We start from the raw sequence: 18,930 nt of genomic DNA on the forward strand, positions 1-18,930 counted from the left end.
GTATAGGTACCGAAATATCTCAAATATCTTTCTTTTGGTATACCAGATGTTATCATATATTTACTGTGTACACCACAGATCACCTTTATTATATAATCTTTTTGAATTTTACCCAAGATACAAAAATAAACATTTTGTTGCGCGCTATTGTGCCTAAAGCATTTTTGTGTGGAGTTCGTATACCCAGAGAAAAAGTCTGTCAAGTCGGTTTAAAGTATCATAGATGATGGGTGTACAGCGGTACCTTGGTGTAATTCTGATTGCAGTACCATGGTACTCATACCAAGGTATCTTTCCTGAAGAGGATAGTTCCCATTAAAATCAATCTTTGGTTTATTTTCCACATCCTTGTCGTACCCCCAGGTAGCCAGCAGATGGCACCACAGAACAAGCCATGCAGAGAGACAAGTTCTAGTCAAGCCCTTCTGCATTAACATGCTACACACACACACACACACACACACACACACACACACACACACTGAGAAAATGTTTGCACTGCAATAAAACCCTGCAAAACAAATGTGTCTCTCACTGAAGTCTGTCTTTAATTGGACCATCTACTTTCTAACTCACCATAAAACGTGTTCCTCTGATGCTAAAATAGATGCTGTCGTGCCTGAAGCAGCTCGGTGCAGGCACAGCAGTGAGGCTTGTTGTGTTGTAGCAGAAAGCATGTGGAATCCTTTTAACACTCTTTAACTCAGCTCACGTGATATTCCTAGGATTGTGCATCCTCTCGCAGGCTCATTCACTTCCCCTTTGTGGGAATCCTAATACATCGATGGAGCAGATTGTGCCGAGTGTGCAGATTCAGGCATACTTAACTATCACATTGACACCTGAGGACAAATCCTCGGTCCTTCATTTAGGAGTGCATCAACCTTGCTGTGTTACGTGACGGCACTGATTGCAAGGTCTGCAGATTAGGGCTGGATTTTCTGCACATCCACTCACATCCACGCCGATGATGTCAGAGTCACAAGCTCCCCGGGCCTGGCGGGGCCTTGATGTCTCTGGCAGGTCACCGAGGCTACGTTGGCGACACAGAAGCACTCCAGACCTGACATCTTTTATTTCCACTCTTGGTGGAGAGGTGGTTTGTGCTTGACTCTCCGTCTCTGCATATCACGTTCAAATATTTGCGCTGCGCATGCAGACGGGGACGCGTGATTAATACATTTTCCACTGGCCACTGCAGCTCCGTGTTTGACAGCAAGGAAAGCATTGTTGCCCATTAGGCGGAGCAAATATTGGAGGAGCATTACCAGGATCCTGGCCTGCACACACGCACACAAACACACACACACACACACACACACACACACACACACACACACACACACACACACACACACACACACACACACACACACACACACACACACACACACACACACACACACACACACACACACACAGCCTGCAGAGGGAACATATCAGCATAGAGAGTTTATATATTACAGATGAATCACTTAGTTCGATTTGTTGAAAAATCCTTCATACACCAAAAAATGAACAAAAACACAATGCATGAAATTATATTTCTATACTTTATACTTTAAGTTAAGGTGTTGTTTATGGACGAATATACAGATTTTGGTTTATTATGCTCGACTAGAATTTCATTGATGAGAAAAGACACACACACACACATATATATATATATATATATATATATATATATATATATATATATATATATATATATAAAAACATGTTATCAAGGTTTAAAATGTTGTACTAACAGGAAACTAACTTTGATTGATTGTTTTTAAAATGACTTGCGAAATAAGGCCAAACTTTAAATGTCCAAGCTCCAGTTATTGTGTCCAAAGGATAAACAGGAACCTGCGTTTGAGCTACAACGGGTAAAGGTCAAACAAATTCCCAATGGGAATATTACGAAACGAACTCCAACAAGTTATTTTCCGGTTATATTTTTGATGATACTCCCTCACGGTCACGACATCAGGGGAAATCGACTTGTAACTATAAATCCTTTTCATAACAGAGAAAACTAAGTAACAACTGTTCAGCAGTGTGAAAATGAACTGTATTTTCTAAGCCTCATTCTGTTAATGTCTATGATGACACGCTTGTTTGTCTCTTTTCTAAACTCTGAGAACACCAATAAAGCAGCGCTGCAGTGGACGGCCATGTCGGCTGCTTGGTGTCTTCATGTGATGGCTGTAAACTAGGAAATGGGACCTTCCCAACTGGTAACAATCCCATTTCCTAACCGCATGAATGAAGCATTTGAATATTAAGTGCAGGATTAGCTGTATTATGTCTTTTATTTCAGGGTTGTTCTTCTTTTGCATCACTCAAGCTTCCAAGTATTCTGTTTAAAAAAATTCATTAACTTCCATAAATATGTTGAAGAGAAAAAAAATGTAACCAATCAGCTTGGTCCAACCGGTCCATCACATGACAGAGAAACAGTCATACACATGCACACTCACATCTTTGGTCAATTCAGACACAAGTTCATCTAATGTGCAGGTCTATGAAGGCAGACTACCCCCAAGAGCTACACCTACTGGGAAAACATGGAAACTCCACACTGAACATCCCTCAGGTTCAGACTCCAGGAATCATCCCAAAGGTAAAGTTGACGTTTGTAATTGAAGAGGTCATGTTTGACCCACAAATAAAACATAAGGTGCACAATGACGCGGTGTGGTAACACTCTCACCTCTCTAGGGCACATATTACAACCTACAGCATTTGTTTACATGTGCTAATTCAGCGCGGAGACAGAAAATTATATTTATTTGTATTGCATTGTGAACAATGGAGGACACAAACATTAATGTATTTTGGTACAGCAGGGTGTTGGATTTGGTCTTGGTCTTCTTGACGATAGCGCTAGTTTTGTAGTTTATTGTTGTTTTATTTTTTTGAGATGATGATGATGATGATGATGATGATGATGATGGTAAACATGAGAAGAAGAAGAAGAAGAAGAAGAAGAAGAAGAAGAAGAAGAAGAAGAAGAAGAACGGACAATTAGGATCTAAATCTGAATCTAAATTTGAAATTATTTGTCAAATTTTTAATTTGAAATTAAAGAAGCAGCCTTATTTTTCAACGTTTTTAGGTGAAGCTGGTTTTTAGCTGCCTGGTGTTAACTTGCTGCGTGATTGTTTATTTTTTTTTGTTTATTTTTTTTTTAAATGCAGAGTGAGACCTCTTCGTTTTTCAACTTCCTCGTTCACCCACCACAGGTGAGCACTGTTGCCACGGCAACGTTTGCTTTTCCCCGCGGAAGCCTCGCGAGACCTGAGGGCAACTGGAGAGAGAGAGAGAGAGCTAGAGAGAGAGAGAGCGAGAGAGAGAGCGGGGAGGTGATCTCATCCCTCCAGCAGCTGCATACCGCAGCGAGGCAAAGCCGTAACTTTCTATCGAACTTCCAAGTTGCCTTTCGGAGGAGAAGGAGGAGGAGGACCACAGCGGAACGTTTCCGAGCCGAACTCGTGAGCACCTCGCGTGGGCTTAAAGAAAGGAAGAAGGATCCGCTTCGTAGTTTTATTTTATTTTTATTTTTTTTTCTTCTTCTTTTTTTTTTTTTTTTTTTGGCGTACGCGAGGACTTTACAGCACCTTGTTACGAGTTGCGAGACAAAAGGAGGACAACGCCGCTCCGTGTTGTGAGCCATCCAGAGAAGGAGAGGAGGTGAGTGTGGAGCACAAGGTGCCTGCGTGTCGGCTGCTGTGTGAGGAGGACAAAGCCAGTCGCTGCCAGTGTTTCTGTTTCCGAACAAACACATCCACCGTGTGACATTGTTGAAAACACACATCTAGATGTGTGCACTGCGTCGCGGTGCATGTCAAGGACACCGTTCCCTGCACCGCTGTTTTACAGGTGGCACACTGCTCACGCACTGAGCACAGGATGTGTGCATGTCACCACCCGCAATTCTTTTATTTTTTATTTTTCTTGGTACATCCCGTGTTGTTGCCACGCGAGAGGGCTCGTCGGGCACCCAGGCGATCCTCTCGTGCCACATCTGGAGCTGTGATTTGTTTACGGTCTTGTCTGATTCATCATGTGGCCGAAAAGGAGGGATCGTGCTGGTGTATGATGAGTCTCCATATGGTGATGATCAGTGACTGATCAGTCAATTTATGATGATGAGTCTCCATAAGATGAGTCTCCATATGATGATCAGTGACTGATCAGTCTCCATATGATGATCAGTGTATGATGATCAGTCTCCATAAGATGATCAGTGTATGATGATCAGTCTCCATAAGATGATCAGTGTATGATGATCAGTCTCCATAAGATGATGAGTCTCCATATGATGATCAATGACTGATCAGTCTCCATATGATGATCAGTCTCCATATGATGATAAGTGTATGATGATCAGTCTCCATAAGATGATGAGTCTCCATATGATGATCAGTGTATGATGATCAGTCTCCATAAGATGATCAGTGACTGATCAGTCGATTTATGATGATCAGTGTATGATGATGAGTCTCCATATGATGATCAGTGACTGATCAGTCTCCATATGATGATCAGTGTATGATGATCAGTCTCCATAAGATGATGAGTCTCCATATGATGATCAGTGACTGATCAGTCTCCATATGATGATCAGTGTATGATGATCAGTCTCCATAAGATGATGAGTCTCCATAAGATGATCAGTGTATGATGATGATCAGTCTCCTTATGATGATTAGTGACTGATCAGTCTCCATATGAGAAACAGTCTCCATATGATGATCATTGTATGATCAGTCTCCGTATAATGATCAGTCTCCATATGATGATCAGTCTCCATATGAGAAACAGTCTCCATATGATGATCATTGTATGATCAGTCTCCGTATAATGATCAGTCTCCATATGATGATCAGTCTCCATATGATGATCAGTCTCCATATAATGATCAGTCTCCATATGATGATCAGTGTATGATCAGTCTCCATATAATGATCAGTCTCCATATGATGATCAGTCTCCAAATGAGGATCCATGTATGATCTGTCTCCATATGATGATCAGTCTCCATATGATGATCAGTGCATGATCAGTCTCCATATGATGATCAGTCTCCATATGATGATCAGTGTATGATCAGTCTCCGTATGATGATCAGTCTCCGTATGATGATCAGTCTCCATAGGAAATATGTGCAGTCATGGCTTCTTTTAAGATGGATCTATTGATGGGCCCTTCCAGGCCCTTCCAGACCCTCCCCAGCTGTCATCTGCACGTGTTATGTCCATTTCCATGCTGGACGAATGTTTCTTTCTTGACTCTGTATGACTGGTTATGCTCTGGTCTTGGTCTTTACTTGTCTCGACCCCTTAGGGTGTTGGTATTTTCTTGGTTTTTGGATGCTCTGGTCTTAGTCTTGACTCAGTCTCGGCCCCTTAAAGTCTTGGTCTTATCTGGAGAGGCTGTGGTCTTAGTGTTGATTAAGTCTAGATTCTGTCTCCTCCATCTTGCATCAGTCCTCCAGCTTCTTCTTCTGAGCTTCATGTAACTCATATTATATATTTGTTGACATGGAGTCGAGGCCAGGCGTTTCTGTGTGGGGTTTGCATGACCTTCTTGTGCATGCGCAGGTTTTCTCAAAGTTCTTTATTTTCCTTTCACAGTTCCAAAACATGCATTTGACTCTAATTCACATCCAGAAATGACTCAAAATGATGGACCTGTCCACTGCGTAGCCTCTCTTTATTCTTTGTTAGATCAGATCCGACGCCCACCGAGCCTCAATTGGACAAAACCATTATGGAAAATAGATGAAGCGACAGTTTTACCCTCCAGCATGATTCCTGCTGGGAAAAGGCATTTCCCTGACCCACCCAAGCCTTGGCTGCAGGCCTGAAACTCTCTGCCCCCCCCCCCCCCCCCCCAAACCCACACTTTAAAAACCACTAATCCATAGTGACTAATACGAAATGTATCCACTGTGGTCACACTGAATGATCTGAGCGAGGGTACAAGTGCAGTGTTGGCAGCGTGAGAGCTTTGAATACAACAGTGGTCGCAGCACTGTGAAGTGAGAAATGTGCTTTGTTGGTAGAAAATTAGTTTTTTTTTTTACTTGAGTTTTTAAACAATACTTTTCCTTGTATTTGTGTGTGATTTTCAGCATTGTAACAGCAGCCATGCTCTAATGCTTATTTCCTTTCCACCTCTGAACCTCAGTGCTGATAAATCAGAGGGTTTGTTACAGTAACTATTGGAAAGGGAAGCCTTGGAGTTGAGCTTTTTGGGCCAGGGTGAAGGATTTCTAGCATTCCTGACGGGCTCAGCTGACCTGAGGTAGCGGGGGCATGACTGATCACACAGCTCCATTGGCGTTTCTACTCCTGAGACTGAAGCCAAAGCGGCATTAGCCTCATATAACGTCCGTTGGTAAGATTTTCCTGATACACCTGTTGGAAGAGATCTACAAAGAGGTCTCGCGCCACTGAAGGAAAACCTAAAAAAACGGCCTGTACGCTTCCTCTCATCACGAATATCCCTCCTCCTCTTTTCTAACTGTGGGACCGCGTTTCTATTTTCACCTTTTGCATCATCTCTCACCACAACAATTGTTTACGCTCGTCATTTGCAGTAGCGTCTCTCTCTCTCCAAAGTGCCCCCACGTTCACAAAAGCGGATGCTTCCTGTTGCTAAGTCGAGCTTATGTTTCTATTGTCTGCGGCGCATCGGCTCGGGGGGGGGGAAATAGCTCCAGCAAAGATAAAAGGCAACAACAAGAGGAGCTTTGTGCTGCTTTTTAATTTGCCACTCTGGAATGTGCTCGCTGCAGTTATGCTAAGTGGCCATCGGAAGACGTTTGAGTTAACCGTTTGCGTTATATAATGAATGACGGGAGCGTCATTATTTATGCATGCTCAAGTTCAATGCAAAGAGTTCGTGCGCTCATCATGGTGGGACTCTTTGTTTCCGTTATCTCCACGAGCACGTTCGACGATATGATAAATAGAGGTTTTGACAAGTCTCAGTTCCGTTTCCAACGTGGCCTGCCCACAGCGGGACACGTCCGCATAAACTGTGTTGTGATGTTTGATTTTCAAGTGGTTCCATGATTTCTACATATGGCTGGTGTTTGCCTGTGTTTATCCGTATTGACACATTGAGAAATGTCCCACAGGAAGAGCTTTACTGGACGTTTTCTTTACCGATTTATGAACTGCAACCTGCAGAAAACCCTTCAGGCTCAATGCCGTGTGCTGTTGTCATGTAGTTTTTTTAGTAGTATAATCACATATCCGTTTGATGTAAACATTCGGGCTACTTCTAAGGGTTTCTTTGCCGTGCAGACCGACAGAGTATCTGCTGTATGTCAGAGCTGTGTCTCTACGTATGCAGACGATGGTGTGGCAAATGTTTAGTTTAAGTTTATTTCATTCTTTGTTAAAAAAAACAAAAAACAATTCAATACAGTCCAGTGCAGAACAAAACGAATGAGCGGACGGAAAATTAACTTGTACTTCCCAGTTTTAAAAATATCATAGATTTCTCAAGCGGGAACTGGAAAACAGGCTTTTACATCATTTCAGGCATTTTCTTTTTTTCATTTTTTTTTTTATTCTCAGCTTTTTAGAATATTTAACTCCACCTGGTGCCGTCTGCCACCTTTCACCCCGGAAACCACATGATCATGGTCTCAGTCTTGATTCTGATTAAAGTCCTTTGTCTGGACTTGGTCTGGGGTTAGGTGGTCTTCCATGTCAGACCGGACAACAATCTAAACAAACCTTGAAACGTCCAATGATCTGGTGCACCGACGTGGCCAGTGTCAGCATGCCAGGCTCATTTCTCCATGAACGGGAACTCAACAACACGTCGAAATGACTCACTGATCCCCGACTTCTGACGCATTTTCGAAAACAATCTTGCCTAAGGTAAAAAGAGGAAGCTCCATCAGCTGTGACATGAGTGATGGTGTCTGGCTGGTATTAGTCACTGCTGCTCAGAACTTGACGGTAATGTGTCTTTTTGCTGGTGACTGAGGGGCGTTATGACGTGTGACCGCGGCTCTGCGCTTCCTGTTCGGTAATCTGTCGGAATGCTCCGTCTTTGTCCCGATCTGACAGGTCCACTGTACAACAACTGATAGAGGGAAGCACGGGGGGCTCGAGAGCTACAATGGTGGTGATGTAATCCCCCCCCTTTCAGCGCTCTGTCACAGTGCAAAACCCCCCTTTCCCTTCACCCCACCTGCCAAAAGTTTTTGGGAGTTTCGACCCCGCCAGGGGCTCAGGAACACGGGAGCTGTAATTATCCGTGCTGGAGACCCTCTTTATTAGCTCGCTGGGCAGCGGGCACAGGTGCCGACTGTCAGGCCCGCGTTCGGCGGTCTGGTACTTTACGTCTGCGAACTAAAGCGACCTCTCCGTGACTGGGTTTCTGCCATCCCGCCTCCGGCCCCCGAAAAGCCCAAAAACCAAAAGCCACAGTCATGTCGAGATCAGACGCTGCGTAATTCCCCTTCTCTGCTCCAATCGAACCTCACGCATGCTGAAAATAGTTTGACTTGGAGCGGAGAGAGGGGGAGTGAAACACACACACACAAAAATAACACAAAACACTTTATTAAAGAAAAATGAAAGTGTGAGGAGAAAAAAAAGAGATGGGATTGGGATGATGATGATGATGATGTGTTGCTGCAGGCTATCTTCGCTGCCACACAGAAATGACGTGCGCGGTATTGTCTCGACATGTCTGCCAGTTGCTACACACACACACACACACACACACACACACACACACACACACACACACACACACACACACACACACACACACACACACACACACACACACACACACACACACTCTGGAATGAATTACACACGACTCCGCTCCAAGAAGAATCAAAACATCAAGCAGAGTTGCAGGCCCCGTGCGGCTCATGCAGAGCTTGTGTGGGCAGCTTTTGGAAAATAATTTCACATACAAGAAGGGGAAAAAAAAAAGTGTTTTTTTTTTTTTCTTGCATTCGTCCCCTCCTGTGGACAGAAATCCGAGAAGCAGGCAGGAATGCGTGAGGGCTTGGTCATGGCTGATCTCCACACAGATCTCAATGCATAGACAGGTCCGTTCAGCTTTTCCTCATTCCTCCTCATGCTTCCAACTGTTTTTATTACTTTCAGGAGCTGCTATTTACAAGGTCGTATGCAGTAAAACTGGAATTGTGGCACAATAGTACGCCGCCTGAGGTTTCTACCCCCCCCCCCCCCCCCTCTCGAAACACAAACTGCAAAAGCACCCTTGCTGTTATTTGTGTTTGTTTTTCATGCCCTGAAACTCTCAGAAATTCCCTCCACACGTTGCTCCCAGATTCCACATCCTTTGCCTGGGATCCCGGGAATCTATTTCCACCCTGCGAGTTCCTGCCTTGCCTTGCTGGCGGAGCAGAGGGCTTCTTTCCCAAGCTTCAGATGACTTTTCAAACAAACTGCAGTCTCAGGTGGGCTGAGCCAAGTTTGCATTTTTGCCCACTTTTCAAGTGGCATTTCTACGTCGCTCATTATTCCAACGCAGACTCCGTTTGTGTTGTAGCAAAGAGTGTGCAACAGTGACACCCTCGTCTTTCATTTTTTTTCAACCCATGTCGCTCCAGGTGCAAAGGGCAGATAGAGCCGGTTAATAACAAACATGGCTGCTTTCCCAGCCTTTCCTCTCCTGCTGCCTGTTTCCTGTGTATTTCATTGATGTATTCCTGGATACCCAGTGTGGCCTCGCTGTAGAAAGTGATGATGTGGAGCTATTATAGTGTCAAGAGGACTTGTGTGTGTGTGTGTTGTGAAAAGAAATTTGCGTGTCTGGAATGAAATCTGTGTGTGTTTTTTCTGTTGCATTTAAATGTTCATTTTGTTTCCATGGAGGCTGAGTTGAAGTGTTTTCCAAAAGTTCCACCTCAGGGGCCATTTTGAAAATGTTGCATTTTTAAAAAAACAAACAATTTTTGTACAGTGTCTCCGTGCACCGTTGTCGTGTACTCGGACACTCAAAATGCAACAAAAGTTTTGCGTTTTCACTTGTACACATCGTGTACGCGGGGGCCTTGGTGGTATAAAGACTGTAACGGTAACGAGACGGTGCAGACTGAGAAAAGTGACCAAGGAAATCTAAACTGAGGACAAACACAACCCAAGTTTAAAAATTGGATTCTGCACACACACACACACACACACACATTTTGTCACTCACATACAAATCTGTGTCTTGCTAATGAAAAGTTGGGCGTGTGCCTGCGTGATTGATGCCCGTCCCGTTTCATGGCCTTACGCCAGTCGTATTTCGGTTTATTTATGTTTGGCGTCGAGGTCGCAGCTCGGTTCACATTGGTGTTGATCTCTCTGGGAATGTTTGACAGTAACGTTATAAACTTAACGTGTCCTATTGGTGTTTATTTGATGCTCTTGAAAAAGAGCCACAGGATGCAGAAGAGCTGGTGGAGGTTTCGCCTTCTGAACCACATTCATCAAACAAACCTGGACTAATGTCCTCCTTCTTCCATCTGCAACGTCTTCATTTTTCGGCCCTGCCTTCTGTTTGAACCGCAGCCAAACACGTGTGACACAAGGTCAAGCGATTGTTGTTTGATCCCCTCTGTCATGCTGGTGATTGAAGAACATGAGCAATGTGAGCACGGCAATGACGTGGATGTTTGATTAGTAACCGAGTGACGACGACATCTGCAGCCTCAAAGCCCTAGATTACGTTGCTCCGGACCAATGATTATAATAGCAGGCTACTTGTGACACATTACACCCGGGGCTGTTTACGCCCGGCCTCGCTGCAGAAGTCATTATTACTCTTAGAGCCGGGGGGGGGGGGGGGGGGGGGGGAGCTGCTGCTCTTGCTCGGCCTTTGTTTACATGCTTCTCATACTTGAATTGAATGCTGATTAGAAGGAAGTTAACGACGCAAGTTTTTTTTCTTTTTTCTTTTTTCCCTACAACGCGGTTGACCTTTTGCCTCATTGTTAATGGACTGACACTTTGTTTGAACATGCACATTTTCTAGGAATAGATTGTGTAGCAGATAAGTTAAAACATCTGTGGAATTATGACACAAGCACCATAATTGGCATGGAAACTCATTTTTTTGCTTCTATTTATTTAATAGTGATAAGAAAATCACTATAGCTACCTGACATTATAAAGCAGTTGGTATTTTTCCAAGATGGTTGCCCCCTTTTTTTTGCGAAAGATAATGAATATTTTACCACAATATTTGTATTATTGTGGAAATTTGTTAAACTAAACTAACTAGTCCTACTTTATTAACGCCCTTTGGGGGAAATCCATTCTCTGCTTATCCTATTCCAAGAGGTGGTGTGCGGCCACATTGGGGCGCTCTGGGGGAGCTGATGAGGGCCACCATTGCCCAACCGTTATGTTTCTGAGTGTAAAGAGGTAAAATTGACTTCATTCGGAATTCACTGAGGAATTACTTGTTGCAGAACCAATTCGAGGCATAAGCATGTTTGAAAGTGAATTTTTACATCTATCATCTTGCGTGATTCTCAATCTGTGGGCAGATCCAGGTTAGATTCCAGGACCTTCCTATATGGAGTTTGCAGGTTCTTCCTATGCCTGCATGCTTTTTTTAATGAAGCGCTCCACCTCCTTCCTATAACCCAAAGACATGTGCATCTGCTATAAATGATGAGGCTCCGTGTCTCTGTGGTGGATGAGTTACCTGTCCAGTCAATGTGAGCTGTGAGCTCGTAAAAACACTTGTAAAAACAGTTACAGGTTAAGCTTTTTGGGACATTTCACTGTATTTTGACCAAGAAAAACTAAATCTAAAGGTTATAATGACACAATTTTTCCAGTAAGGCCCACTCAAAATGAAATTTGACCGTATGTGGCTCCTGAACTAAAGTGTTTGACATCATGTCTCGAGGATGAATGGATGCATTACAGGGAGTCTTCATTTTTCTGTATTAGGTTAACTTGAAAATGTGCCCCCGTCTTTTAATTTCTGAGTCAATGTACAAATGTTGCCACGATTTTCAAGATTTCCCTGACACACTCAAAATGAGCTTTTTCTCTTGTGTAACTGAGTTTTTCCAGCTGTGGAGATTTTAATTGTGGGATAAAGTCTCTGCCCGGAAAGCAACTCTGAAACAGAACAACTACATGGAAACGGTCTTATATGGTCTAATGTGGTCTGAGCTGAGAATGAAACCGCCAAAAATCCACAGATGTTTCACATGGATCTGGCCGGCGTACGCAGTGAGCAGTGGCAGGGTCTGCCAGTGAAGTGCCAATAAGGGCGGTGCAGCAGCAGCAGCAGCAGCAGCAGCATGCTATGCAGGCTATGCATTTCTGGCACGCTGTGATTTAGCAGGGCACCACTGTTATGCAACACTCGCTGACTTATCGTAGTCCGGATGACTGTATGAATTGATTAACTCTGCAGGCCGACTGTTTATAATTGAACTGGAAGTGCACTCCGCTCTGCATTGGCCACGTGCCAGAATCAATGACTTGGAAGCGGGTCTCAACTTTGCGACACTTTTTGCTTCCCTCGTGCAGGACAGTGGCACTTGGAAAACGTCCCCGTCATGTCAGTGACATTCTGGTGAGTACCGAGGCACGCCTGAGCTTTGCGCCGAGTCCTCGGCTCGGAAAACGAGGCTGCCCTCTGAGATGTGGCTGAGAATCCCCCTGAGGTCCCCCCCCCCTTTCAGTGAGGCTGATAATAAGAAGGCCTTCCTCCTTTTCTTCTGTAGTGAGCTGGAGCTCTCTGTCCCCAGCACTGCAGCCTATTGTGCTCCCTTATTGAACTGCTTGCCTGGCAAAATCCAATCCTCACGTTCCCCCTCCTGCTAAATTAAAAAGGCTAATTACCAAATCGTGCACGTTTTTGCGTGCACAGTTAATGTCGGGTGGCAGCTGAGAGAGCTTTCACCTTGACTCCACAGTGGGGGTTTTTTCCGGCCTGCTGCTCTCTCAGCTGAGGACTCGGTTGTTTCCTAGCAGCACTCTCCCGCTCCCCTGTCACATGGCGGTCAGTGGGGAATCCATACAGCCGGGATGCATCCACCAATCCCTTTGCGTGCAGCCTAAAGAGTTGCCGTGCCCTCAACTCGATTGCTGCAGAGATACTCTTCACGGGCCGAGCAGCTGTTGATCGATTGAAAGGCCAGTTCGTTTGTCCGGCGAAAATGAACTCCGGAGGATGTGGAGAGCAACTTATGATAGATTTGATTATATACCCTGTGGACCTTTTAAATAGCCTGCGGTCAGCGCTGTGGCCGCTGCAAGCGGAGCTCGCGTTTCTCTTGTTTGCTCAGCAGGGTCACAAACTCCTTAATCAAAGCATCACATCTGCTCCTTTTCCAGGACGTCGCTTTGCCCCAACACGCCCCGGAATCAGCCCCAGAAAGATGACGAACAAAGCCTGCCTGTCATTCTCAGAGGATCTCATTTTCAAAACGCAATTTCAGCAAGTCGAAGAGTTTCACGTTCTGTGGGAGGTATCCGTTTCTCCTGTACCGTTATCTGATCCCAGCGTCCACTTAATGCATCTGCGTTTCAACAACAACCACAGTGCTGCTGTAACGTGAGCGCATGCTAGGAGTCGGAGGTTGTAATGGATAAAGATGTGTTCATCAGGAGCCTTCAGTCGTAGCCCTCCGGGGTTTGGTCTGTTTGCCGCCTGTGTAATCAGGCGGGGGATGTGGGAGGACGGGCCGGCGGACGGCTTCCAAACGTCGCGGGCATCTGTCATGTCGACGCCTCCGCCGCGGGAGTCTCGTCGGGCCGACCGATCTCGCCGCTCACGCGCGGCTACACAAAAGATGCTAATGCTTTCCCTCTGACCCCGTGCGCATGCAAAACTCACAGTGACTCCGCGCTCACGTGTACGACCTCCTTCTCTTTGTCACGTTGATAATTAAGATTAGTCAGTGGAATGTGTTTAATTGTTAAATGCGTCATTTTTAAGATGGGAACAAGTCAAAATGAAAAGTTCAAAACACATCACACATTTTCCAGAAAAGTTTTGCATTTACACAGCAACGTTTTGAAAACAATGTGTTTATACATTAGTGGCAGAAACACAAAACGTGTAATTTTCATTTTGGGACACTAGTGGGTGCTATTGGTTGCTTTAGTATAGAAGCCACTCTCGCATGCTTCGGAGAACAATACGCTTTAAACATTAACAATGGCGGGTACGCAGACATTGGTAAGGAGACACGACCAAGTTGGAATGTTATTACGGCGACTCTCAACCATAAAACGTCCAAGGGGAGTATCGACTTTGTCATGCCACTCTGGAGCAGCAGCGTTTCTAGAAAAGTTGGATTTCCCCCCCCGTTCACAAGGAGAACAGAGTCGGCGCATTTTCATAAAGTTACACCTTGAGACCCATTTTCAAAAACGTCCATTTCCAGTGATTCCGAGCACCACTGTCGTATAAAAAGATGCCCCAAAAAGCAACAAAAGTTTGTCCGTTCTCACTTGAAAACTTGATGTAAACGGGGCCTAAACCCAAAACAAGATCCAGACACATGAGGGCAGCCTGGCTGAAGTTGAGCAACACAGTTTGGAGAACAGAGCTGATGAACTTCTATTAAATGTTCTCTGTCATCTGAAGATCAACTCTCGGAGGTGACTGTGACATCAGATGTGTCTCCTAAAGAGCTAATCCGTGTCCTTCACTTCGTCTTGTCAGTAGTCGTAACGTTAAGGCAGAGTTTCTCTCAGAACTCTTTGACCCTTTTGACTCTTAATAACATTCGTACATCGATTCGTTTTCCTCCAACTGGAACAGTGTGTCAGGGTGAAAAGTTTCCCCGTAAAGATCTGTTGTAGGTGCGATGCACGCCTTCTGGTTTTCAGGAACGTTATCGAGTGTTTCCTCTCCTACCAACGGGTATGGATCAGAGCCCCGTCCAGCACACGACACTCAGATTATGGGCACACACAGCAGGATTCTGTGGCACGAAGTGTGTGTGACCACTGGAACCCCCCCCTCGCCCACTTCTCACCGAAACACCACCGGATGATCTAATTAACTCTTTGATTGACGCGGCCCCGCTCTGGGTTCGCGCCATGCGAGCCGGTGTGACATTGATCCTCTGCTTGCAGTCGAAATGAAGGCGTGCATGTTGGGATGCATGTGAGGCGTGAGCGGACGCTGTGGATTTGTTTTGAAAATGAAGTAATAGCAGGGTTGGAAGTGTTTGTGTCGCCCGCCCCCGCCCTCTCCGGATGAGCCCCATCCCCCGTCCTCTGACACGTGGAGAGGCTGAATTATAGACAGCCAGCACACAAACTATTCACTCTGCCCCTCAACTGTTAATTACACTGCAGCGACGCTCCCATCCTTCTATTTTAATCCCCAACTGATGGAAGCCGCTTCATCCTAAACGCACGCCGTTGAGCAGCTACAAGCGGGTATGTTGTTTATGTTTTCTGCTAACTTTTGACTATTTTCTGTATAAAAAAAAGAAAATTGAGGAAATGGAGTGACCATATAAACACGTATTCACCCGAGCCCACAGAGGCCTATTTAACTAGGCGCTGTGCTGGGGAATGTGTCACACACTCATTGGGTTGGCTGGTTTACTACAGTGCGAAAAGTGGAAATATTCACGCACGATAATACTATAGTAATTTTTTTGAAGCTCAAACTGTGCAGCAGTGGAAATAAATAAGTTGTTTGTGGATGACGGCATTTTACTTGTACTTAATGGTTTCCACATCATAAAGTTTAACAGGTGTAATGCTTTTTATGCATCATGTAGTAGCAGCAGGAAGACATTAAATGTAGTACTTCAACAGATGAAAAGAAGTCCAAACACACAGCCAGCGTTTATTAGGAACTACAGAGGCCATGTAGATAATTATAGTCGAAGCTCTGGACATGAACAAAAGGACGTTTTGAGAGAGAATCTGTTTGACTCAACATCATCGTCGGTGATAACTGTTGGTCAAGAGTCTGTAGTGAAGCGTCACTCTGAATGAGATATAATTCTCTGTTGTTTCTTTTTCAAAGCTTTATTAAAAAAACAACCTTTGCAGAGAATAGATTTAACACTGCTCGGGAAACTAATATGAAAAATGCCCAATGAAGGCACCCAAGTTGAAAACTTTTCATTTGTATATGAAGAATTTGACTTGTTGAATTCGGACGTTTATTATAAATTGGCAGTGTGATATTTTGTTTGAAGTAGAGTTAACTAAATATGTCCCTCCAAGCCCTTCCAGACCTTTCTCGAAAGAGAAAGAAAATTTAATGTTTGACACACATCGTTAATGCACTACTTTTTGCAGGTTGCTATGGCGACATGATAGGGAAATAGTCTGTGTTGGCTGGTTGGTTGCATGTAAGGAGGTTTAATAGTGCAAAAAGCATTAGTATGTCAGTATCAACATTTAAGTATTCATAATTATAGTTGTGTGTGTATAATTGTAGTGTGCATTATCTTTGCATATTTAAACCTGTGCATGCCTAAAATAACCTTAAACTTTAAATTAGATATAAAAATGTAGTGACAGAGACGTGTCATTAACGCTGAGCTGTCTTTGCCCTGAGTCTGGACTGAGAGGTACACTCCTTTTTAAGTTGTTTAAGTGTCCTGCAATGTTTTTGCGTTGCATCACTGAGCATTGTTATGTAGTGTTATTCAGGCTGTAAAGCTAAAAAACCAGTGTAGATTAAAAGATATTTACCCTGACAAGAGTTAACCTGCCAGTCTGTGTTGAGGGAAAAACAATACAAGGCGTTTAGGCGAATCAATTGCTGCAGAAGAGTGGAGAAATCCGCTTGTAAAATCTGCAGACAGACATTTACAGATCCCTGTACACACGCACAAATCTCAAAATGCACACATCAAACATATCACAATCGCACAAATTAGATTAAGCATGCACAAATCTAATTACACACGCACACATTGTGTTAAGCACAAACAAATCTCTGTACTGGCGATTCTAGCGTGCACTAACAAATCTCATTATGGATACACAAATATGTATACACGAACTTAAATCGAGATACACGCACACATTGCAGCTCGCTGCATGAACGCACAAGTCATGTTGCCGCTTTAATAGCGGACAGGTTGAACTGTGACCTTTATTATCTACTATTGGAATTATGTGCCCAGTTGTGTCAATGATTCCTGCAGTAGCTACTTTTAATGATACGCACGCACGCACGCACGCACGCACGCACGCACGCACACACACACACACACACACACACAGTTGATTAAATTAATAATTAAGCCGCACCACATTTGACCTGTTTTAAATTGCACTGCTCTGACTGGTGAACTTCACATTACAAGGGATCGTTCAGGACTTGTCAATAGGTGTTGTACAAGTACCTCTGGCGCCAATACACATTGTATTTGTTAAACACAGGAGTCAATTTTCACTTCAATAAAGTGGACGCTTGAAATCGTAAGTCAGAGCAGATGATGCAAATATTGACAAAGAAGACAAGTGTAACTTGCTGAAACAGTTCCGGTGTTGCCACTAAACCACGAGAGGCCTTCAAGGCACAACCTGGATGCACGTTGTGATCGAGACTCTGAGCAGCACGTCCTCACCTTTATGCAAATACTAGAAGCAGGAGTTGGAACACAACCTGTAGCCCTCCTCCCTCCATGCTGTAGTAGCCCATCACTTACATCACACGGTCAGCTCGTGTGTCATTGAGGCCCCGTTTACACGACAACCTTTCAACTGTCTCTTTGCAAAACACTGCAATGGTGTCCTCCAGATGGCGCCAACAGGCTAACAATGGTTCTGTCCTCACAACAACGCTGTTTCATGTTAACCACAAACCATAAAATCGCCACCGTGGATTTGAGGTGTGGACGGCAAGAAAGCATTAGCTGAAAGCAATGATCTCATTTCCCCGGGTCTTGACCCGATAACCCTGCAACCCTCGCCGCCACGTCATTTAACAACAACAACAGTGGCGGACTACATACTGCAGATTGTACTGACGTTAGAACGTGCTGATGTTATTTGGTTTAATAGAGCATTTTGTTGGATTTCTTGAATACAAGGATTTTCTCATGCTCTGCGTCTTCCTCTCTATTTTTGGCAGTATTTCTGTGGCAGTTACAGCGCCCCCTATAGGCCTGGCATATGTACTACATTGTTTTGAGTCATTTTTATGGTGCCATGTGGATGGGGTGGGAAAAATAGAACGACAGGAAGGAAAAAAAGACAGTTGTGGCTCGTGTCAAAAGGGCCCACATCGTTTTCAGTGTTTCTACCCTGTCCTCGGAAATGGACAAAGTCTTCAAAGCGTTGCCGAACTCTTCTGAAATGAAATCGTAAAAACAATGCTTTTTCACTTTAGATGTTGTCGTCTAAAAGGGACCTAAAACTAAACATGACAATGCAAAATCTGAAATGGGGAAAAACAAATTTTTTTTAATCTGTCGTAACCCCACATTACCTCCATATAATGATTGAAGCCAGATTTAAGTAAAAAAGAGTAAAGAAATGCATTGTGAATTCTAAGTAACTCCCAGCTGCAAACCTTCTCGGGAAGAGTGAAAAGTTATTAACTCTAAAGTCACTCTCATGTCTTGCATTAAGTGGTTTAGGTTTTTGCTTGAATGCTGGATTAAATTGAGACGGATTGTTTCTCTCAGCTTGTTACAATAAGCTACGGTGTAAAAGCAGCTATCACAGGTGTGGTTTACACCGTAGCTTATTGGATATTTTCATTCGTTTTTATGAACTTTACACTGCTTCTGCTTATTAAAACCTTTTATTTTTAATGAGGTGAAGTTGATTTCACCTTTTCTTTGTTCAGTTTTTATCATCCCAAGAATCTGTACGCACAGCTGACACTGACATTATCGAGGACAATCTACATTGGAGTCTCTTCAGTGAAAACAAATACATTTATAGAGGATGTTCATTTACATACACTGCGGAGTTTAAA

General features: G+C 44.0%; 1 protein-coding gene across 1 annotated transcript in view; it reads left to right on the forward strand.

Moving 5' to 3' along the window:
• Positions 1-3,599: 3,599 nt before the first annotated feature.
• LOC308119394 (signal-induced proliferation-associated 1-like protein 1) overlaps positions 3,600-18,930 on the forward strand; it is a 45,793-nt gene continuing 30,462 nt past the window's right edge. The window contains 1 exon segment of the mRNA XM_080479376.1: positions 3,600-3,678. The gene's annotated coding sequence lies outside the window, so the exon portion shown is untranslated.

The sequence above is a fragment of the Lipophrys pholis genome (genome assembly GCF_963383615.2).
Source record: "Lipophrys pholis genome assembly, chromosome: 14".
In the NCBI taxonomy this organism is placed as follows: Eukaryota; Metazoa; Chordata; class Actinopteri; order Blenniiformes; family Blenniidae; genus Lipophrys; species Lipophrys pholis.